Genomic DNA, 23,915 nt, shown 5'->3' with positions numbered 1-23,915 from the left:
CGAGTGTTGAGCAGAAAGAGATGATGAGTGGGGAGATGAACATAAGGTCATTCCTCAGCTGGCGCAGAGATGAGAACTGACTTCTGAGAAGCTACAAGGATTGTTTGGCAAGAGGCCTGGAATGACTCACGGCACATGCAGATGACACAATATTGCAAAGAGTTCAGGAGAACATTCTTTCCATTTCTGTGCAGAATGCAATGACTGCAACCACAGGGCTCTGGAAGGTCTTCGGAGGTGGAGGTGCTGGCCATGCCTGCTGGAGTTCATCTTTGTAGAATACAGCAGCACAGTGGAGGGAAGGTGGCTACTTCACAAAAATCTGTGGGCAGCAACTTAAACGGTGAAACCAGAGAGTAAGACAGTGAGTGTGCTTGCAAATTCCTAAAAACAGCTGAGGACATTATAAGGGATGGGGCTGATGTCATAATTGTGTCGGTAGGGACTTTGAGCTGGCTAAGTTTTAGTGCAGTTGTTGCTGAGAGTGTAATTTGGCCAGCAAACTAGAGTGGCATGTGGACATTTACATTTACACATCTTCACAGCAATTATAAATACTGAGTGGGTATAACTGCCATGCTAGCAGCCTCTTCACACTTGTGTATTTCTAAAACCCTGTGTTCACAGTGGCTTGATTAGCATTTCTCACCTGATCCCTCTGTCCCTTTGTATCCAGGTTCCGCCTGATCCTTTTTTGCTTCTGTGTTAACCCATATGCCATGATGATCCATGCTGTGTTGACGAACTTCCAGTTTGGGAGCTCATATACTAATGCAAAAGATTCTTTCTGTGATTGCTTAAACTCAATTCCTCCATATAAGAACTTTCTATCTTGCAATGCATCATGCAAATCTCATCAACTACATTTCGTTTGCATTGCTCCTGTTTTTAATCGCTCTCTCCAAGACTGAATACATGGTGAAAAGACTGGGGAGTGCAGCTGTCCTTCGCTGTGACAGCCTGGCTGGGGCTTTCAGCTAAAATATCTGTGAGTATTTTTCATGGCTGCTGGAGGAAGATTCTCCTTGACTTCCCTACCTTGGATTGTGAAAAGATGAACAGCCAGGTTATGAGTTAGCTGGGAACATCTACTCTCTTTTCAGAAGCCCTTTCATCTATGGTTGGTTCTGTGTCCCACAGAAACCCTTTCTCCTCCTCCACACTCCCAGGTTACATGAAATTTATATGCTCCATTAAAAGGAGGATTACAACTTAATTATTTCATCTTTCTTCTATATGGATTATGCTACAAGTGTTCATGGAAAATAAAGTACCAGTTCCAGGTAGCAGTCAGCTTTACAACTGTCACCTAAGGTGACAGTTTCTCTAGAATACTGCCTTAAAACAGAAGTGGGCGTCATTTATTTACTAACTTGGTTTTCAGGTTGTCTAAGTCAATTTGATAAGAAAGGAGTTTAAATGAAAAAAGAAAAACAAATATTTCCTCACTTACCTTAATCATAGAAATTTTGATTATAGAAAGGATTTATCAGCAAATGCAGTTTGGTTATGTTTTCTTTTTTGTCTTGAAAAATGAATCACATACACCATGAAGGTCTCAGATTGATTTTGTAGCTATTGGATTATTTTAAACAAAAAAAGGAAGCAGCCACAGAATAATTGAATCAGTCTGGTTATATAGACATAGCTCCAGGCCAAAGCCCCAGGCATTTCTTTCATTCTACATTCTTGTTCTAGAAAGACTCCACGGCTTTTCCAGGCACAATCTCAAATTTTTTCCCTGTTTCCAAATTCATTGCATATTCAAGATAGTCTTCTTTATCTTTACATTTTACATTCTGAGAATTCATGTTTAGGCAACTTACTGCCTTTAGAAAAAATCAGAATGCATTAAGCTCCACTATTTCCCATTAACAAAGATTCCTTTAAGCTTTGAGATTGTTATTCAGTGAAGTCAAGTGGTAAATCTGTCCTCATCTGTGGTGTGTTCAGATACTGACTGGAACTCTTTGGGCTGACATGATTAAAAAAAGAAGAGTTCCAACTCAAATCTATTTAGCTTTACTTTCCGTTGTTTTCAATGATGTATGAAATTTCTCACAGGATATTACAATTTTCTTCCAACTTTTTCTTCCCTTATCAATTGAAGAAAGCTCGCTTACATCTTGCTTTCCACTGGGGCCAGATCAGGAAGTGCAGCTTCATTTAACAAATGCCTAGAAACATGTGTCTGGCATCTGTCTTGGAAAGCTGCTACAGCCAGCTTGAAAACTTCTCTCTGTCAGGGACAGGACAGAAATAGAGCACGTTTTCTGTCACATTAATCTTCAATAACGTGGCTTTGTTAAAAAAAAAAAAGATCCTTCTAAAAATCTTGTGTTGAATGATTTCATAACTATTAAGTTAGCTATAACTTTCTAATTGCATTTTGAAAAATTGTTCCATCAAAACACACTTTAGGAGGATAATTCTTTACTTACAATTTCATTTTATGGGATTTGGGGGCCATTTTTCAAGACAGACAGAATAAATTTAATTCTTTTTTACTTCTGACTTTTTATTAATGAAGTACTCATTAATTAGGAGGCATTTGTGAAATTTGAAAGAGAGAATGATAGAATGTCCAATAGTACTAAAAAGGACAATTTTTCTGTCTCCACTTAGGTTTTTTAAATTTTATTTTTCTATATAATTCACATGGAGTTCATAGTTAGAAAATTCCAAGAGCACTTCTTACTTCCTCCTTTTTAAAAGGGAAATGCTCTCACTTTTGTGAGTGTGTCTTGATGTTGCTTTTGGAGAGAGGGCCATGACCAGAACAAGTGTCTTTGGAAATCTAAAGCAGAGATCCTAACGCCAAATTGGCACAACTAGAGAAGTCTACTTCCAATTATAGTAACTGCTTTCTAACTGGTACTGAACACTACGCTATTTATGTTTCCATTTATGATGATGATTTTTTTTGAGATAAAGACTCTGAGTTGTGACAGTCAGAGCAGGTAGATAATGGGACTATATCAACAGGACTGGAAATGTACCTTGGCCAACATTCCAGGCTACTGATCCAAATTCTATCTAAGACACTTGAACAGCCACAGATATTGCACAGCAAGACTTGAAATAGCAGCTACTCTCTTTCCATCTCAGCAGCAATCAGACCTCAGTCCTGGGCAGAAACTCTGGAAGAATGCATTAAACATGGTGCTTTGATATAGACTAAAATCATGCATGAAGAAAATAGAAATAGATTTATAAGAAGTTTAGAAGTTCTAAGAATACTGTGATTCAAAAAGAGAGTCCCTGTCTTCAGTTACTATGTAGCATGCAGAGATAACTCATTATTTTGAGATTGTACAGAGTATGGTAGGAGAAATGAGGCAATTTTCTGAAAAATACACATAAAAACAAAACTGCTTATAATTCACTATGTGGCTGTTTCTAAGGGTAAGGTTGTTTCCAGACTATCTAGGTAGAATTATGCAGAATGATGGCTTAAATTCTTTCTTGACATCTTTAAAGTAAATTTATTTGTACAGCATATATACTTGTATAAAATACATATAAAAAAGTACGTAAGTCCTGTGTGCATGGGTGTATTAATTGTCACAAAGAGCACACACCTATATGACCACCCTTAGGTCAGAATATACAATGTTTTAAGCATCCTAATGCCCTATTCCTTCAGATCCCCTCCAAGAGCACCTGTTCCAGGGAGTGGCGTTATCAGACAGCCTCCAGGTGCCGCACTTTCAGAATCCACCATAGTGCTCATGCCAAGGCAACCCTCTCCCTGGGCTACTCCCAACCAATGACTATACATGGCCCAAATCCTAGACCAGGCCTTTCTTGCCAAATGCAGGACTCCTCCAATGGCCAGTCTCTGCTCTGGGGCTCCCTACAGGTTTGACCATGATCTTTTCAGAGCTGCACTGCAGTCTGAGGCTCTTGTGACCAAATTCTTGTTCTGTGCCCCTCTCTCTTTGTGAGAGTCAGACTTATTATGAGACCCATATTGTGGTTTGAGGCTCTTCCACCTGCTCCTGCTCCCTCTCCCCTCTCCCCTTCACAGGCATTATCTAATAAATTTCTCACACTTCTAATTCTGTCATGGTATCTCCTTTCTGGAAGACCCTAACTAACACAATTGGTACCAAGAAAGCAGACGGTAAGATGGATTTCGGGGACCAGATCACTCACCACTTGGCTTGTAAAAGAAGTTCAGTTGAAGGCCCATTGTAAGTTGTATGTGGGGCATAGATGGTCCCTGGCACAAGGTGGTGACCTAGCTGCTAAGACTTTCACTGGTGGAAACCTGGGAAAGCATTCTTGCTACCCCAATTATTCTAACATTTGAAAGACATTGGGGGAACCATGCATAACGACAGTGAAGTTGGCTGGTGGTTACTAAGTTGCATTGGTGCTCTGCAGAGAGATAACGAGGAGTTGAGAGTTGTTTATGAAAAATTAAAGGATAGCTTTGGTAGCTTACAAAGAGGCCCTCACATCCAGCATTAGAGAGCAGGCATAGCGGAGCACCAAGCATAGGACTTGATTAGAGTTGTGTTACACGAAGGCCAGGCTACTGTTTGAAAAAACTTTAGACCTGAAATATGGGTTAGGGATGTCTGGACGGATGCCCCTGAAAACTGTTCTGAGTAGACTCTGTAGACTTGCAGTGCTTGCAGAGACGGCCGCCATCCCTACTAAGAGCTGGTACTTTCCCAATGGAGGAAGACACTGCAGAGGCTTCTCAACAAGGCAACAGATGCCCTTCTCAGGAATTGTCCCTTCATCTTTCTTGGATGCCAGGCCAGTAAGTTGGGTTAAATCCAGTGTAACCTACATGGGTATGCTGGACATGGAAAGGGAAGAAGGTATTACACCTCAAAGGAGCTGCAAAAACTAGCTAGCAGTACTATCAGGATCTAGGGGAGTACCCTTAGGCCTGGATTTTGAGGGTGCTTGATCAAGGAGGCTGGAGAGTAAGGCTCAATAAGCAAGAATTCATTAATTGTGCCACTCTTTTGAGACACAGGATTTAACATTCTGGAAAGGACCTTAGGGTGTGTATAAGAAGCCTGGAGAGAGTGGTGGCCTTTGTGGATGAGATGAAATGCCTGAGTGCCCTGGCAGATGACAGAGAAAGGGATAAAAAAAAAAAGCTCAGGCATCTTGGCACATTAGAATATACATTTTGGGGTATATGAGGGTTATTTCTATGAAAACATTCGGAGGACATACGATTCACCAAGGCCATCAGGAATGCATGGGTGAGAGATGCATTAGCATCACTAAGCTCAGTGGAGGCTCTCCTCTGCAGGAAGTAGGAAATGCAGTCACAGAACCGAGCTTGCTGCTGTCCATGGGGATGATTGGACCATGAAGAAGTAGAGAAGCCAAAAGTCAGAGAGCCATAATGACTGGCAAGATCAGAGGAGTTGCATGGGAAGTGTTAACTGCAGGGAATTGTGGAGATAGTTTAAAAACATGGTGTTTCTAGAGGCAAAGAAGATGGGCAGCCACTGAGATATACTCAGGAGAAGAACTAATGGAGGGGCAGAAGACTGAGGGAAGTCATCCCTGTAAAAAGATCATGATCCCTTACTTGGTCTTTGGACCCAAGCCAATTTCTAGATCTGGATCCCATTGACTAGTTGAAGGATTGAAGGGATGGCAAGATCCCCAGGAGGAAGGACACTGCAACACTGCAGCATGTTTGTACCGTGATGTTCCTACAGTTCTTTCCCGAAGGTACCTATGGCCATTTACTTGCGTGATTGTCCACTGCGGAAAGGGAAATACCCCAATATTTCAAGGACTACTGGACAAAAGGTATGAATTGACATTGATACCCAGAGACATGAAGTGTCATCAAGGCCCCCTGTTAGAGTGGAAGCATATAATGAAAGTGGAATCTTAGCTTATGTCTTACTTAAAGTGGGATGTCTAGGTCCATAAACACACTGACAGAAATTTCCCCAATCCCCATGTAATATATGGAATTGATGTACTTGGCAATTGGAGTAACCTGATATTAGGTGGCTCTTTGTCCTGTAGGGTAAGTGCTGTCATACCAGTGAAAGTAAAATGGAAGCTTCTGAAACTGCCTCCAGCCCTAGTCAAGAGAGGAAAGAAAAATCAATATTGCATCCCAGGGAGAATGGTGGTGACTAGTATACACATTAAAATTGAAAGGATGCAAAGGTTGTGGTCTCTATCATATCTCCACTTAATTCACCCCATCTTCCCCCTGCAGAAGCAAAATGAACCTTGGTGAACTACAAGTTCAACCAACTAGTAGCACTGATCACCACTGCCATGCTAGATGGTATTGTTGCTAGAGTAGATTAATAATAGTAGTACATGATAAAGCATCACTGATTTAGTGAATGTGTTCTTTAGCAAATGTGTTCATTAGTGAATGTGCACAGGCTGGAATGCCTTCTCCTTCAGAAACAGTGCTTATTCACATGGAATAGACATTCACTTAGAGTTTAGCTCTAGGGCTATGTTAACTCTCCCACCCTAGATCATAACACAATCTGAAGAAATCTGGACTACGTGGGCATCCTAAACATAATCACACTGATCCGTTAGATTGATGACATTATGCTGATCGGGCAGAACAAGCAAGAGATTGTTTGAATCTATGGTAAGACATATGAGTTCCAGAAGGTAGAGAATAAATCCTAAAAAGATTCAAGGATATATCATTTCAGTAAAGTTTTTAGGGATCCAAAGTAAAAATCAAATTGCTGCACCTTGTGTCTTCTACTACAAAGAAAAGATATCTGATAGGATTGTTCAGGTTCCTAAGGCAACATATTCCACACCAAGAAATATTGATTAGGCCCATATACCAGGTGACACTTTAGGCTGTCAGTTTTTATTGGGGCTCAGAGCAGGAAAAGACCATGTAGCAGAGCTAGACTGTGGTGCCACTTGTACCATATGATCTAACAGGCTGTATGGTATTGGAGGAGTCAGTGGTGGAAAAAGATGAATTATGGAGTTTATGGTATACTTTAGTAGGAAAATCAGCAAGGCCATGGCACCCGCAGTCCACTGTGGGCATCATAAGCCTTTCTAAAAACAGCTCCTGTTGTGTTTCTCGTCCCTGATAGAGATGTTATGCTTGGCCACGGGGTACTGAGCCACATTTTGACTCATTTTGAGTCAAAAATACCCATTTTGAGAGGGGATACAGTTTACCAAATCATAAAGATCTACCAACTCATAAAACCGTGTGGGCTGAGCATCAGCCTGTCATAATATGGAAAAGACACATTTGGACGAGCCTGAGAAGGACCAAGAGACACAAGTAAGCTGCATGGGCTGGTAAACCAAATATCCATGTTACTCACTGTGGTTGTACACATGTGTCTCCCTTAGCCATATACCTGCGGCTGAATGAGTTACCCTACACAGCTAAGAAAAGAGGAGGAAAAACCTCAAGCTTGGCTTATGGATGGAAGCAAGCCCAGAATAGATAGTGGCTGCATTACGTTCAGTCTCTGGAGTGTCCTGAAAGGCAGAGGAGAGGGAGACTCTTCCCAATGGTCAGAACAGTGGGTCGTGCATCTGGTCATATACTTTGCATGGAAAGAGAAGTGTCCTGAAATGAGAATATTCACATTGCAATGAATGTTACTGTATACGTCACTATTGTAGCCATAAAGTCTAATTTTCTTGGGTGAATTCCAAACAGTGGAATTGCTGGATCATAAGAAATACTAATGTTTAGCTTTAGTAGATACTACGAAAGCATTTTCCAACGTACTTATGTACATTTCCAAAAGCAATGTATGAAAATGCCTGGTGCTCCTCGTCCTCCTCAAAGTATATTGCCAGTCTTTTTGATATTAGCCATTCTAGTGATGTATAGTGAGGTATCACTTATTGATAGGTCTACGTTCTGAGAAGTGAATCATTAGGCAATTTCGTCATTGCGCGAACATCATAGAGTGTACTGAAGGAGAACAAAATTTGCCACCCCAAAATGTGTCTCTTTGACGTGAGGATTATTTTTAGTATATGTGCTGCTGAAGTGAGCACGAGAGGCTTATTTTAGGCTGATTATTTATTTATTTTTAAAGATTGGCACCTGAGCTAACAACTGTTGCCAATCTTCTTTTTTTTTTTCTACTTTATCTTCCCAACCCCCCCCGTACATAGTTGTATATCTTAGTTGCAGGTCCTTCTAGTTGTGGGATGTGGGACGCCACCTCAACGTGGCCTGATGAGCCGTGCCATGTCCGTGCTCAGGATCTGAACCCTGGGCCGCCACAGTGGAGCGCGCATACTTAACCACTTGGCCATGGAGTCAGTCCCTAGGCTGATTAATTTTAAGACAGAAAGATCAGAATGTTTTTCTTGTTACCTCCACGTTACCTGACTAAAAAATTTCAGATAAAAACTTTTTCAAGAGGTGAGGTACAACTGTAGCATAACATGAACTAGGTAGTAGAAAGAGAGGAATCCAAACAATCCTGTTGCACTCCTCTCTGTGTTCCCCTGTTTCTGTGTGGCCAAGCAAACACTTGTTTTCTAAATGTTTGCTCCTTTTCACCCACCTGTGAATTGCCTTCCTTCCCTTTGAAGTCTCTGACTCTTCCCAACCTCAACATCTTTTGTCTTTAGCTGAGGATGGTATTTAAGGTGAGGGCTCTCACCGTTTTGGTGATTTATTTGGTTTTCCTGGATTTCTCCCCTGTATACATGTTATTAAACTTTTGTTTGTTTTCTCTCCTATTAATGCATCTCATGTCGGTTTAATTCTTAGACCAGCCAGAAGAACCTAGAAGGGTAGAGGAAAATTTCTTTCTCCCCTACAGTACTTACACAAAGCTAGATGGTATAGCCTACTACACACCTAGCTATATGGTACTAATCTTATGGGCCCACCATCATATATGCAGTCTTTTGTTGACCGAAATGTTATATGGTGCATTACTATAGATCTTTGTATGTTTTGGATACAAGACCTTTGTTGGATACACGTATTGTAAATATCTTTTTCCATTCTGTGATTTGCCTTTCTACTATTTTAATGTTTTCTCTTGATGAACAAAAGTTCTTAATTTAATGAAGTCAGTCTTATAAATCTTTTCTTTTGTGTTAGTGTTTTTGGTGTCTTATGTCAGAAATTTTTGCCTACCACAAAGTCTTGAATATGCCCTCTCACTTTCTTCTAAAGTTTTACTATTTTACATTATGCATTTAGGTCTATGTTTCATCTCAAATTAATTTTTGTGTATAGTGTAAGATAGAAGTTATGGTTCATTTTTTTCCATATAGATGTCCAATTGATCCAGCTCCATTTATTGGAAAGGTCATCTGTTTTCATTAAATTGCAGTGGACCATTTGTCATATATCAGGAGACTATATATATACGTGAGTCTTTTTCTATTCCCTTGGTCTATTTGTTTTCTTTGTCCCCAATTGCATAATGACTTGTAGAAATACAGTTTATTTTGTAATTGATGTATTCTGAGACTTTGTTGATTTGCTCATTATTTCTCATAGTTTATTTGTAGAGTCTTGGATTTTTTTAAATGTACACAATCATGTCATCAGAGAACAATGTCTTTTCCCCCACCTTTCCAATCTTTATAATGATGATTTATTTTTCCTACTTTACTATACTGGCTAGATATTCAACATAATTATTTTGTTGCTAACTTCAGGGGGGAAGCAGTCAATATTTCAACCTTTAGGCAGAAGTTAGGTGTAAGGTTTTTTAGATATCGTTGATCGGATTAAGAAATTCCCCTTCTGTTCCTACTTGGGTGAGAGATTTTATATTGAAAAGGGACTAAATTTTATCAAATGATTTATCTCCATATATTAAGATGATCATATGTTTTTCTCCTTTAGTCTAACAATGGTTAAATTATATTGATTGATTTTCTAATATTAAAACAACCTTGCATTCCTGGAACAAATCTTACTTGATTATGATGTACTATACTTTTTTATATCATTGGATTTGATTTGCTATTATCTCATTCAGCAATTATCTCACTTTAGCAATTTTGTTCATGAATGATATTAGTCTGAACTTCTTTCTGTTGGTAGGTTTGGTATCAAGGTTATGCTAGCCTTGTAAACTGGATTGGAAACTATTCCTTTTTCTCCTATTCTTTGGAGGAATTTGTATTATTTGGTCTCATTTTTTCCTTAAATATTTGACAAAATTCATCAGTAGAGCTACCTAAGCCTAGAGCTTAAATTTTGGGGGGGCTGGGGGTCGAGAGGGGTGAAGATTTTAAATTATGGATTCAATTTATTTGACAAATATGAGACTATTAAAATTTTGCCCTAAGTGTTTTAATTGTATTTTTCAATCGATTTGCCTGTTTCATCTAAGTTTTCAAATTTAGTGATATATAATTCTGTATGATACTTTATCATTCTTTCAATGAATATGGAATCTCTAGTGATATCCTTTTTTCATTCATATTATTGATAAAGTATGCCTTTTATTTTCTGTTCAGTCCTGGTAGAAGTTTACCTATTTTATATGGTCTTTTCAAAGAATTGACTTTGGCTTTATTGATTTATTGATTTTTTTCTATTATATTTTCCCCCTAATTCATCAATGCCTGAACTTACTCTTGTTTTATTTCTTTAACTTACTTTGCATTCATTTGCCATCATTTTCCTCACGTCTTGTAGTAAATACTTAGATCATGGATTTTTCAACTTGTCTTGTTTTCTAATAGATATATTTAAGACTATGAAATTTTCTCTAAGTATGGCTTTAGATGCATCTCACAAATTTTGATATATCATATTTTTGGTATCACTTAGATTAAAATATTTTCTTCTTTGAATCTGAATGGATCATTCAGAAGTGAACTGTTTAATTTTGAAACATTTGCTAGCTTTTCATTTATCTCTTTTTAAATGGGATTCTAACTTAATTCCAGTGAATTCAGAGAACATTCTCTGTATGATTTCAAACTTTGAAATTTATTGAGACTTGCCTTTTGGCACAAACTATGGTTTATTTTGATAAATACTACATATGCACTCCAAAATAATATGGATTATGTAGGTGAGGGATGCAAAATAAATTAGTGAGATTAGATTTGATAATTATTGTCCAAATCTTCTCTGTCCTTTGTAATATTTTCTTTGTTCTTTTAATTACAAAAAGAGAAGTTAAGATTGCCCAAATTTGGATTTGTTTTTTCCTCTATATTCCACCAATAATTTTAAAATATATTTTAGAATCATGTAATCAGCAGCTTATAAATTTTAAATTATTACAATTTTTTCTTTTATTATTATAAAATTTCATCCTCTATCTCTATTTTCTACTTATTGACTGGAAGCCTAATTGTTTTTATATTAGTATAGCTATAACAGCATTCTGTTGATTAATTTTTGTATGATATAACCTTGTCTATTGTCTTTCATCCTTTACATGTCCTTATATTTAAGATATGTTTCTTGTAAGCAACATACAGCTTTTTAAGAAATTTTGTTTGACAATCTTTGTCTTCTAATTGAAGAATTTAGTCAGTTTATATTTAATGAAGTTCCTGCTATATTTTGCTTTAAATCTACTATTTATTACTTGTTTTATTTTTGTTCCACTTGATTTTCCCCCCTTAATCAGGTAGTTTTTATTATCCCATTCACTACTCTATTAGCTTTCTAGTTATACAGTTTAGTTTTACTCTTCTTTTAATTGAGATGAGGTTAAAACATGCATGCTTGTTTATAATTTTATATAAATAAAACAGAAAATTTGTACTTTTACATTTTCCTGGACAAGGCAATGCTTTTAAAGCGCTTTAATTCCATTTATTTCCTTTCCACATTTAACATGATTGTTACTGCTCATTTTAATTCCATATATATTAAACTTCATTATATGCTATTATTTTATACAGTCACTATTCACTTAGATTCACTTGCATAATTACCATTGTCTCTGCTTTATGTCCCTTCCTGCGGGCCTATGCTTCTATTTGAGGTTATCTAACCTGTGCATTTCATTTAACATTTCTGATTACACTATTTAGAGGCTGAGAGGCGATTTGGATGGGCAATTTAGTTTCTTAAGACTCTGTCAAATGAAGATAAACTGGTACCCAATTTACATGGTCAACTGGTCAGAATGAGGTAATGCACATACTATTCTTAAGCCACTACCTGACACATAGTAACCACTCAGTAAGTGGTAACTGAAATTGTAATTGATTTCATTTTTGCCGTTGTTATTATTTTAGATTAACTATATGCCTTTTGCTTATATATCACATATCACTCAAGCTAAAACCATAGACAAACTTCCATTTAAAATTGTGTTGTTTGCTGTTTCATTCAAGTTTCATTTGAAACACTAAATTAATTTAAGATATATTTTGAGACCATTTAATACTGTAACTAATTGGTTTATGTGAAATAGCTCCTTCAAAAATCATTGCAGAAGAAGTAGATACTTGGAAAAATCAAATGGTTAAGTTGAAACATGGAATTCCTTTGCATGGTCAACAAGGTGGTTTCAAATTTGTTGTAAAATACTTAAATTGTGTGGTAGGTAGTTTTGCATACCCAAAGCAAGACAATATTATACAACAAATGAATCTAAGATAGAGAAAAATCGTTCTGATCTTTCAGGTCACCAGTAGCAGTTCGGGTTACTGAATGGTTGATTTGAAAATGTGATTATCATTTAAGATGTCAAAACACCTGTTAATTTGATGTCAAATGTGGATGTAATAATAATAATTATTATTATTTGAAATCTAAAGTGCAACACAGTTATTCCAGTTTAATTCAATTAACCTTTGAAAAAGCTAAGTGCTGTTTGTGTGAGGACCAATTATCATTTTGTTTTAACATTTTGAATTTGGCTATGTATCTGGGTGCCAAAACAAGGTAACTGTTTGTATCGAGTTTGTAAATTAGTAGACCGATATATAGTTTCAGAAAATATAGTAATTATATGTTTAATGTGTGCCAGACGTTCTACCAGATTCTGGAGCTATACGAATTACATATAACCCTTACTCTCAAAGCTCTCACAGTCTAGTGGGTGTGCTGGACATTTAATTTCAGATATGTAAATGTCAATCTTAGTGATTAATTACAATCCCCCCTCAAAAACTATTGATATCTTAACTTATAAAAAATAATCCTTGATTCTTGTGATAGTTAATTTCATCTGTCAACTTGTCTGGATTTCTGAGTGTATCTATGAGGGAGTTTCTGGAAGAGATTATCATTTAAATGGGTGGACAGAGTAAAGTGGTTTGCCCTGCTCAATGTGCATGGCCATCATCCAATTAATTAAGGGCATGAATAGAACAAAAAGGTAGAAAAGGGAGGATTCTCTTTCTGTCTCTGCCTGACTACTTGAGCTGGACATCAATCTTCTCCTGTTCTCAGTGCCCTGGTTTTCAGGCCTTAGAGTTGTACTGAAATTTACACCATTTGCTCTGTGACTCTCCGGCCTTTGGACTACACCACTGGCTTTCTTGGGTCTCCAGCTTATAGAGGGCAGATCATGGGACTTCTCAGGTTCTGTAATCATATGCACCAATACTTTATAATAATATCCTATTGGTTCTGTTTCTCTGGAGGATCCTGACTAATATAACTCTTAAGCCTAATCTGAAATAATCAACGTTTCAATTGAGGATGGGCCTGATACTGGTTAGGCATAGGAATTTAAATGTTACAACCTTAAAACCAAAATGAATGCATTAAATAGCCAATTTTCTTTTTAAGTATCTATGAACCCCAGTACGGCAATGAGATGAAGCAAGATTTGTCCACGTGCAGTGGATATGTCTACCATTACTAAGCCAAAGAGGACACAGACAGAGGTACATCGACATTTTTAGTATTTTCATCCTTAAAAGGGCGTTAGGGAAAACTTATGATTACCGTATTGTGATATAATAGTAAATATTCTATATATAATAAATATATATAAAAAATAAATAAATTTATTTATTTTTTGTTGCTAGTTCCTGGCACAGAATTTCAAAAACGCTTGAAATTTCCTGAGTGATAGGAATGTCTTTTGTTATTCATAAGGAGCTCCTTTCAACCATACCTGAGTTTATGCTAGTAAGAGGGAGCTCTAGATAGCTTGAGGCTGGAGGCTGGTCAACAGAAAAACCAACCGTGTGATTGATTCCAGGATTGGAATTTTCAGCCCCAACTCCCTGACCTCTAGGAAGAGGGGAGAAGGCCTAGAGATTGAGTTCATCACCTAGCCAGTGATTTCATCAGTTGTGCCTAAGCTATGATACCTTGATAAAAACTCTGAATGAGACTTAGGAGTTTCCTGGTTGGTGAACACATGGATATACTAGGAGGACAGTGCATCCCAGTTCCATAGGGACAGACTCTTGCATCCCATCCCCCAAAGACCTTGCCCTACATATCTCCTTACATTTGGTGTTTCCGAGTTGTATCCTTTTAATGAAATTGTAATCATAAGTATTACACTTTCTGAGTTCTCTGAGTCATTCTAGTGACTTATCCAACAAGAGGAGGTTGTAAGAAGCTCCAGATTTGTAGCCAGCTGAGCAGAAGTGCTGGTCACTTGGGCACACCCAGGACCTGTGTCTGGCATCTGACGTTGAGGCGGTCTTCTTTTGTGTGACTTAGTTACTTTACTTGTGGAGTCTGCACTAAAAGCAGGTAGTTAGTGTCAGAATTGAAATGAATCATAGGATACTCAGTTGGTGTCAAAGAATTGGCGTGAGAGCATACTCATTAAAAGATTATTAGGATCGGGTTATGTAAAAAGAGTAAGTTACTTTAAAGAAAACATTAAACCAATTTTAACGCAGGAAGGACTCCACAAAGATCGTGTTATGACAACGACTGATTGAGAAATTCAAGGTAAAAAATGACACTGAAGCAACCCTAAGCCAGAGGCAGCTAAACATTGTTTTATGTGAAATAAAACACATAACTTCAGCTGGAGGCTGAAGTTGTACAATTCAACCCCAAATTTCTTGGAAGTCTTGGTTTCATCTTAAAGGTTATACAGACATTTTTTCCACTGCCACTTTACTGCAGAAAGGGGTTCTGAAACATTGGTGTGGATAAGACTCATCTTAGGGAAGTTTTAATAAAATGCAGATTTCTGGATGCTATCCTAGAAATTCCTATTAATAGGTCTGGCAGCAAGTCCCAGGAATCTGCAATTTGTTCAGCACTCAAAGTATGTTTAATATAAATAAGCCTTAGACTAGACTTGGACCAAAACTGTCCTAGGTTTTGGCCCCAGCGAAAGGTGCACTTGGCTGTTTCCTCCAGCCCCCCAAAGTTCTAGCCTTCCTTGATCTATCGTACTCGATGGCAAATAAATCATGAGAAAAGTTATACGATAAAAAGTGAAGCCCTCCCTGATCACGGGATACAGTTACTGAGGGAGAACCCGGCTTTATTCATGAAGAATACTCAAACTTCCTTAATAAAGTCCTTTCCACTTTTAAAACTGTATTTTATCATAGCAATACATTAATTTTTCTGCTTCTGTGGCTATGAGTCATTTAAATTTCAGATACTGCAAGAGTGTAACAGTATAATTGGCCTCATGTATTTCATTATTGTGACTGTCAGAGCTGCATCTTGAAATTTTCATCAGCATACTAATAAAGGCCTTAAGGAAATATAATTTATTTATTCATTGGCGGAGAAAACTATGAATTTTTTTAGTAATTACTGTGTTTTTAAAATTCTCGTTACAGCACTTATATTATTCCCAAGCAATTATTTTCTTTCTACCCTACCCCCAAAACACCCTATATACTGCTATATCTAGGATAATCACAAAGACACAGACTTTTACATTAAAATCTAACACTTTGGCTGGGGCGGGAGAGCATAGGAGAAACAGGGAGAGGATGGTGCACAGTAGCCAGAGGATGAGGCACTGAAGTTATGAAATGTATTTGTTATTTTTTCCTGCTAAATGCAGGCATTAATGATAATATACAAAGCATGGGGAAAAAAGAAAACAGAAAATCTAGAGCTAATTAATATCTGGTAGTAGCAGTCTGTGTACAAAAAAATCAATATTATGCAAATGGATCAGTACCCCTTGTCTCCCCCATTTTTAGCACAGTTGGACCTGCAGTAGAAGGATCTACCTCCTTTTCCTCCTAGGACACTGTTGAAGGATGTGAAGAAGAAAGAAACCAAATTTTGGAGACAAACCCACTAGCAGGGAAGAGTAGAAAAGAGTATCACAAAGATTTCAGGAAGTTTTGAAAAGCATGTGCTTCCAAAGGAATCCTCTGCGATTCCCAAGGAGGTGGGAGGAAAGCCCTCTTCTGTGCACACACATTCAGGAAGTTTATTTGCTCCTTAGAAATGATGTACTTCGGCCCAGTCTCTGGCTGCATCTTGCGGCTTCCCACGTCAAGCTAAATCTCCTATTTTCCTGCTTCTCCTGTGCACAAGCCCAGGTGACAAGGTGCTGGGTTGATGAATAAGAAAAATTGATAATGTTTTAAAATGAAGAAAAATTACTGGGAAGATATATTTCCCACTCATTTAGTGACTGTAAAAATGTGGTGGGAGGAGAGGGAACTGCAAAGGCATTTCTTTCAGTTCCCAGCCCTGCAAGGCCCACGTGCAGGCGTGAAGAGTGGGGTGATCTGCTGCTGCCTTTCCCGTGCCTGCATTCAGCAGTCTCCATCTCATTCTGTATGGGATGCGGTGTTATCATTAACAATATGAGTAATACTATGGTACAGTAGTGATTACTATATGGGGCAGGAAACAGATGGCTCACTCCAAAAGGGTGATGGAAGAGGGTTTAATGAAGGGGCTCTTTTCAAAGACACTAGAAAGGGAAGGCAACAGGTGATGCTCAGTGTGCCAGAACTGGAAACACGGGAGGCTGTGTCATCACCACTGGTTGGCCTGAGGGGCCAGGGGAGAGAGCAGTTACCCAAACCCAGAGAGAGCTCAGGTGTAGAAGAGGGCTGCCTGGCAGAAACTGGAGCAGAGAAAGGCAGTGGAGTTAGTCCAGGTCTAGCGTGGAGGGAGCCAAACAGACCTCTCTCTTTCTGTCCTCAGGAATCCCGCTGGTTCCCCTCTGCCCATCCCTATTAACCCCTGTGCTCAGACTCCGAGGGCAGAGAGCAGGTGAGAAGAGCAGAGAGCGGAGCTGGAGGGCAAGTGGAGAATATCCTGCACAGCTGGAAGATACGTAAAACCAGACCTTTGAAAAAGAAAATCAAACAGAGCGTTTGTTCAATGGGAACCTGACATCTGCCCCGTGGCTTCCTCATCTGTGTATAAAGATTGGCTGACCATACCCTCTCCTTTGCTGCTTATTTGTGGCTCCCTTGTATCTGCAAGTGAAGAGAGGTACGATAACTTCTAGCTGGAGAGACCTCAGCAGAAGAATACTGTGAAAGTTCTGGGAAAGCTTTTGCTTTCTTGATCAAAGCTACAGAGAAGGTACTGATGTCTTTCCCTCTTATTGCTGCTTTTAACAAGTATACAATGCCCAAAGTGGTGATAACTATCTTATAACAAAGTGACAACAAGGATAGAAGGTGCTGGTCCTGAAATCATCAAGCCATTGATCCAATGCCAACAGTGCCTACCTTCAGATATTTTAAGTGAGAAAAACAACTACTGATTGTTTTCTAAGTCTTTGTAAATTGAGAGCTTGGTGTTTGATCAGACATGGGCTGAGTGGAGTGGGTTTGACATCTCAACTGCTGTCGGGAGCAGCTGGGTGGAAGATGCCATTTACAGACACAAGAAGCTATGGAACTGAAGCAGATTTGGGGACAAAACTCAAAATTTAGACTCAATAGTTTAAATTAAATTAAGGTATCCATGAGACAGTTATGAGGAAATATAGAATGGGAAGTTGTATTTATGTGTCTAAAAGAAAGACCCAAGCTAGAAATAAAAAATTTAGAAATATATATGATGATGATTCAAGTCTTAGGAGTAAGATCAGATCTTCTGTTTTATTTAAAGAAGGCTATCAAGGACAGTCTGAGAACTCCAACATTTAGAGCTTAGTCAGGAGGGAAGCCCTCAAAGGCAGAGCTGGCAAAGAACCAGGTAGAGGTCTAGAGAAGAGTGCATTTTGAGAAAGGAACAGGTAACAGGTTTTGGTGCTATGGAGAAGTAAAGTAAGATGTTGGTCACTGATGATATTTAGGAGGAAAAACTAGTTCTTGGTGGGTGATCTGATATTTCAAGAAAGTGGTATGCCTGTTATAAAAGGATGTCATACCCAGCATAGCTTTTCTCTGTGAGAACAGTGCTCAAACTTTATTTGTTACTGGCACAATTTAAATATTAACTGAGAATAAACGCAAGGACTATTTCTTTTTTGCTTCTTGTTTCATCTGTAAATGTTGTTGTTTTTAAGATCTATTGGAACATCTATTAATGAAAAAGTTACAAGAAAGAAAATATGTAAAGAAAAGAGAAAGAGAAAAAGGAGTAAAAGTCAATTTCTTATTTCCAGAATGTCAAAATTAGATTAAAATAATGGTCCTAAATATTGAGTTAGAAATGAAAAATTTTATTTAAAAATTCAGATGGTTTCTCTATTCTTTGTCCTTAGACTTACTGGCCAAAAACTGAAAAATGTGCTGAAAGTCGGTTAAGGAACAAAGTGTCTGAGAGAATGTCATTGAGATGACTGAACCATAGAGACGACGATTTGAAGGTTAATCTGCCTCTTATTTAAGAATTACTTGGGGTGAGTTACTTAATCTGAGTCTTGAAGCTCTCATTTGTATGATGCAGACAAGAATGACCACCTTGAAGATCACCTATGAAGATGAACTAAGAAATGAGGGTGTTGAACTAATCTCTAAGACCCTCCCCAAAGTGCCTTACTTGAGCCTATGGCTTCAGTACAGGCTCTCCTGTCACTCAGGAAGCACTTCATGATTTCCTCTGCATTGTTTTGAATTTGGTTTTGTTTTTTTTTTTTTTTTCATGGCAAGTAAGACCTTCATTACTTCAGATGGCCGGGTGAACTGAAATTTGGAAGGACTGAACAAAACATTTCCTCTAAAGGAATACACTTCCAGGATGCAGTCATCTCCCCTATGATGGGTTAGGACTTAAAGTTCAGCGTCTTCTGCTGACATCAGTTCTAATATTCACTGTCAGCTGCTGCCTTTGTCAGCATTACATAAGAGTCAGCAGTGATATTATTCTATTGTTGACTGGGTGCTATTTCTGCATGTGCATTGCCAAACCACACTTAGGTTTAGTTATGGTTATATTTAACCTTATTCTTCTCAGTAAACCTTTTAAGGCATTACAAAAAGGAATCCTTTCTCTCAGTGAGATAGATTTTTATAACTGCTGGAAACTTTAGGTTTCCTTCAGGATTCAATTAAGAATATGGTATGTTGATAACTCTAACCCTGGATCAGCATTTTCAAGACATGGCTCCCATTCCTCTTGGCACATCTTGAACCAATAGAAGAAACATCTGAGGTCACATGTATTTTATGGGATTTATCAAGATACTATCTCTATAATTCCAGAAGCAAGAAACACTTAAATACACAGAAAATAATCACTAGATTCTGCCCTTTATGTACTTATATTCCTTAGAATAGATAAGACCAGTAAATGGCTTCATATCAACAATATAGCAAATAACATTTGATCTGCAAGAGAATTCAGGGAAGGAAGAGATTATTTACAGTAGAAAATATTGCAGCTACAACACTAAATCTAGATTCCTTGGAATCTAAACTACATTACAGTCTTTTCTCAATCATTCCTTACTTCGTTATTTCCCTGTGTACTGGTATATATTCCCCTGATACCCTCTCTATTCCCAAATAACCATATGGTTTTGCACCTATAAGTCCTTGCCCATGCTGTTCCCTTCTCCAGAGACACCCTTCTCCACCTGGTAAAAGCTAATCATTCTTTAAAGGCTGGTTATTTTGTTGCCTCCCTGTGGTGTATTTACTAACTCTTCCCTTAATCATCCTGACCTATGGGGACCCTGACCACCCTATCAAGAACTGTTCATGATGAACCATTTTGCATGATGAGTGACAGAGTTATTATTTTAATATGTGTGTCTCTCCCCTCAAAAGTGAGAGCTCTTATAAGGAAAGGACTTTGACCTATTTATTATTGTATTCCCAACAATTGTCAAAACTCCTGCAACACAATAAATGCACATAGTAAATATGAGTGGAATAAGCTAGCATATGGCATTTATGTTAGGCCTTGAAGGATTGCATATTGGCCAGACCAAGAAGAGTGATTTCCGGTTACCCTACCCTCTCCTAGGGAAATGACTGTTAAACCCACAGCCTTTCTCTAAAGCGTTTCATACATACCAATCACCATGTGATTTTCTACCCTGGCCATGGCTTACTGGATCAAGGATGGAGACTGAGCCCAAAGGCCTTCATTTACAAAAGCCTCACAGGTGGTCAAGCATATTGCTCTGTCCTTTACTGATTGGTGTACCAATCATATCCTCTCAAGGAGTTCAAGCTCCAAACACAAAGGGACAGCGTCAGCATGATCTTTAGGAGAGGCAGAGACAGAGTTGCTGATTCATCATGTGATGAAGCAGAAGTGTTGAAGCCACAGATTCTTGCTGCTGAGTAGTCAGTTACTCTGGTTGCTGGATATATGTGTGTCCAGAACCACATTCAAGGATCCATATTCCTGACTAAAGTGGCTAAGATAACACTGAGTCATTTTTTCTGTTTCATGCTACCTATAAAAAACCTAAACAGGTAGAGAAGAGAAAGTATGAGTAATAATAACACTTATTTTTATTGCTGTTATGGACTGAATGTTTGTGTCCTCTCCATATTCAAAGATTGAAACCCTAACTCCCCGTATGGCTGTGTTTGGAGATACAGCCTCTAAGGAAGTAATGAAGGTTAAATGTGTCATAAGATGGGGCCCCGATCTGATAGAATTGTCCTTATAAGAAGAGACACCAGAGAGCTCTCTCTTTTGCTTTGCATACATGCACCGAGGAAAGACCACTTGAGGACATAGTGAGAAGGTGGCCATCTGCGAGCCAGGAAGAGAACCCTCACTAGAAACCAAACCCTGCCAGACTTTGGTTTGGGACTTCCAGCCTCCAGAACTGAGAAAATGAATTTCTGTTGTTTAAGCCACCCAGTCTGTGGTATTTTGTTATGACAGTTTGAGCAGATTAATAAAGATTTTTGGTTCTGTGAATTGGGGTGCTTCTGTAACAAATGCTTAAAAACACAGACATGGCTTTGGAATAGGGCGATGTGTAGAGGCTGGAGAATTTTGAAATGTGTGGTAGCAAAAGCCTAGATTGCCCTGAAGGGACTGTTGGTAGAAATATGGATGTTAAAGCCTATTCTGGTGAGAGCTCAGAAAGAAAAGAGGAGAACTATAGAGCCAACCTCTATCATCTTAGAGAATATATGTAACATCAGGAACAGAATGTTAGTAGAAATGTGGACCTTAAAGACCGTTATGGTGAGGTCTCAGATGGAAACAAGGAATGTGCTGTTGGAAGCCAGAGGAAAGGCAATCTTTGGTATAAAGTTGCAAAGAACTTGGCTGAATTGTGTTCTAGTGTCTTTGGAAGGAGGAACTTGCGAAGGATGAAATTGGATATTTAGCTGAGGAGATTTCCAAACAAAGTGTTGGCAGTGCACACTTCTTTCTTCTCCTTACTGTTTGTATCAAAATGCAAGAGGAGAGAGATAAATTGAAGTGATTGTTAAGCAAAAGAGAATCAGAACTTGAAGATTTGGAAAATTCTCAGCCTATCCTTATTGCAAAAAGAAAGAGAAAATACGTTCTCATGAGAACACTAAGGGTGTGGCTGAACAACCACTTGATAAGGAGACTAGTATGGGTATGAGACATAAGTATAATCAGGCATCTCAGCAAAATCAAGGAATAGAGATGGGATTTTATCAGCAGAGACAACTCCAATTTGGTCCAAAGGTACAGCATGGGACTATAGGGCTATCCAGTTGCAAATATGCGTTATCATTCAGGAAGAGGGAAGCATGAACCCAAAGGTGATTCAGGGATCATCAGGGCTTCCACTCCCATCACTGGCCCAGAGTGCACAGGCCCAAAGGGAAAGCCTGTCATCACTTTGGTTTGAAAGGATGGGGCTACTGCCAAGGTTTAAACAAGGCAGGCTGCTACCACCAGTAGCCTTGACGGTCAGGCCACCCGGAACCTTGGGGGTTGGACTTCCTACCAAATCCTGGGGGCTAGGGCCACCTGGTAGAGCTGTGAGTTTTTACAATCTTGCCCCGTAGAGACGCAGGCTACTGTCTAGGGCTGTGAGGTCAGGGTCTTCACCCCAGTAGGTCCAGAAGGAGGAGCATCAAATCAAAGAGGATTATTCTCAGGCCTTAAGATCTAATATAATTTGCCTTGCTAGGTTTTGGACTTGCTTGGGACCTGTCACCCCTTTCATCCTTCCAATTTCTCTCTTTTGGAGTGGGAATGTCTATCCTATGCCTCTCCCACCATTGTATTTTGGAAGCACATAATTTATCTGGTTTCACGGTTTCACAGCTAGAGAAGAATTTTGCCTCAGGATGAATCATACCTCAGGTCTCACTTAGACTTGATTTAGATGCTATTTAGTTGAGACTTTGGACTTTAGATTTTGGACTAGAAGGTGGAATGAGTTAAGACTTTTGGGGCTGTTGGGATGGAATGAATGTATTTTGCATGTGAAAGAAAATTAATTTGGGGAGGTCAAGGGCAGAATGTTATGGACTTAATATTTGTGGCCCTCTAAAGTTTGTATGTTGAAGCCATAACCCCTATTGTGGGCATATTTGGAGATGGGGCCTCTAAGGAAGTAATTAAGGTTAAATGAACAGATAGAATTAGTGTCCTTATAAGAAGAGACCCCAGAGAACTCTCTCTCTCTGTGTATATGTGCACTGAGGAAAGGCCATGTGAAGACATAATGAGAAGGCAGCCATCTGCAAACCAGGAAAAGAGTTCGCACCAAGAACTGAACCCTGCTAGACCTTGATGTGGGACTTCCAGCCTCCATAACTGTGGGAAAATAAATTTGTGTCATTTAAGTCATCCTGTCTGTTATGGCATTTTGTTATGGCAGCCTGAACTGACTAAGACAATTGCCTACAAAAATAATGTATATTAATTATAGAAAATTTGAAAAATATAAAAACACACAAAGAAGAAAAAACTTAACCATCTAAATAACCCCAAGAGATAATTGCTGTTCACATTTTTGGTATATAGCTCATACAAGTTCTTAAAGGGTACATTCGAGTTTGAGTTCCTTATCATCTAGCTAGTGAGAAACAATTGAAGGTGGCAGTCAAAAGTGTGCTTCAGAAAGAGATCTGGCTGTTCTCTGGGTAGGATTGTAAAGTTTAGAGATAATTGGGACAAGTTAGAGGTTATTTAATCACATTAGGCTATGCCACAAAGGTTTTAAATAGGATATTGAAATATGAAAAATGAGGCATGTACATAAGACATTTGAGAAGCACAAATGCTATTGCATGACAATGTCCGAATGTGAGGATAAGGGTTATGGAGAGAAGTCAAATATGATGGACCTTTTGGGTACCAAAAAATACAAACACTAAAAAAAATTTAACACATTTATATGAGAAAATGTGGAGACTATTGCTAAAAAATTAATGCTTTGGAGATATAACTGCACAACAATACATATGATTTCAGAACTTTACATGAGTTTTTGTGTGCTCTTCTGTTTCACAAACTGGTATTAGAATACTATATGGTCTTCATTGTCCAGTGGTTACTGGTCCCATGCAATTTTGAAATCCAGCAGAGCAAATTCCATGAGGTTTCAAGGCCTAAGAAAAATTCTCTGTGGCTTCAGGCTCCGCCCTCTGGTCCTGTAGCTCTGCTCTCTGCACCCATGGCTCAGTCCTCTACCTCTGCTCTTGAAGATCTAGCCTCTGTGCCCACGGCT

The 23,915-nt window shown here is 38.6% G+C and overlaps 1 long non-coding RNA gene across 1 annotated transcript in view; it reads left to right on the top strand.

The window, feature by feature from the left end:
• The window catches only part of LOC123288857 (uncharacterized), a 402,248-nt gene that overhangs the window by 127,420 nt on the left and 250,913 nt on the right, over positions 1 to 23,915 (top strand). The window contains exons 3-4 of the long non-coding RNA XR_011506858.1: positions 17,027 to 17,413; positions 18,546 to 18,683. This is a non-coding gene — a long non-coding RNA (uncharacterized lncRNA). The remainder of the gene's footprint in view (positions 1 to 17,026; positions 17,414 to 18,545; positions 18,684 to 23,915) is intronic.

Source organism: Equus asinus, chromosome 11, assembly GCF_041296235.1.
Source record: "Equus asinus isolate D_3611 breed Donkey chromosome 11, EquAss-T2T_v2, whole genome shotgun sequence".
Lineage (NCBI taxonomy): Eukaryota > Metazoa > Chordata > Mammalia > Perissodactyla > Equidae > Equus > Equus asinus.
Note: the sequence above shows the minus strand (reverse complement) of the source record. Positions and strands in the feature narration are given on the sequence as shown.